This window comes from Marmota marmota, unplaced genomic scaffold, assembly GCF_001458135.2.
Source record: "Marmota marmota marmota unplaced genomic scaffold, marMar, whole genome shotgun sequence".
Taxonomy (NCBI): Eukaryota; Metazoa; Chordata; class Mammalia; order Rodentia; family Sciuridae; genus Marmota; species Marmota marmota.
The window spans coordinates 7,278,960-7,280,000 of record NW_026000137.1 but is presented as its reverse complement, the minus strand read 5'-3'; positions in this window follow the sequence as shown (position 1 = coordinate 7,280,000).

The following is a 1,041-nucleotide window of genomic DNA, read 5'->3' as shown; positions in this document are numbered from 1 at the left end:
AGTGCTGGCATTTTTCTTCAATCTGTTTTACCCACGGGTCCCTAGGCCTAGCAGACAGTACGTGATTGTATTCCCTGTGGTTTATGTTCATACAACTTTACAGGATGCAAATATACGGCTTTAGAGCAAAGACCACAGAAAAAAGGCTCCTCTCCTTCCTGTGTTAATGAAGAAATCACTCACTTTGATGTACTAGTAATCTGGAGCAGGTATGGGACTGAATGCTGGTAATCCTTAGCGACTCAGGAGGCTGAGGCAGAAAGATCACAAGTTGGGGGTCAGCCTGGGCAATTTAGCAAGACCCTGTCTCAAAATGAAAAAATAAAAATGGCTGGGGGTGCAACTCAGGGGTAGAGTGGCCTGGGTTCAATCCGCAGTACCCAAAACCAAAACGATCGGGAATAAAAGGCGGCCTTAAGAGCCTTAACCTGCAGCACAGGAAAAGGGGCTGAGACTCATCCTTTTACATGCCGTAATCTGGCACCGTGAAGAGCAAAGAAAGGAAAATCGCTTTCCTCCGGCTCCTGGCTCGCCGCCCTGGCCAGGTCGGGCCGAGCGGCGCTCCGGCGGCGGGTTCCACCGCCCCCGCCGAGAGGCCCAACCACACGCGCGCCTGCCCGGCTCCCTTCCGCGGCCAACGACTGAGCGTTGCTGGGGAACGTCCTCCACCGAACTGCCGCACAACTGCCAGCGGCCCTCCTGGACAACCGACGGCCGACGGGGCGCTGCGGGGCTGCCCGGCCCGCCCAGAGCCAGGACCCCGGCGCCCTGCGCGGGCCCCACCCCACCCACGCCCCGCCTCGGCCGCACCCCTCCGCGGAGCCCGCCCCGCCCGGCGCGATGACGTCAGCGCCGCCCGTCCTCAGGCGGTTCGGCCGATCCCCGAGGGGCGCTGGCGCGGGGGCGGGACCGCTTCGGCGCGATGACATCAGCGCCGCCCGTCCTCAGGCGGTTCGGCCGATCCTTCAGAGGGGGCGGGGCGCGGCCGGCCTGGCGAGATGATGCCACGCACCGCCCAGCCTCCGGCGGCTCCGCCCGACC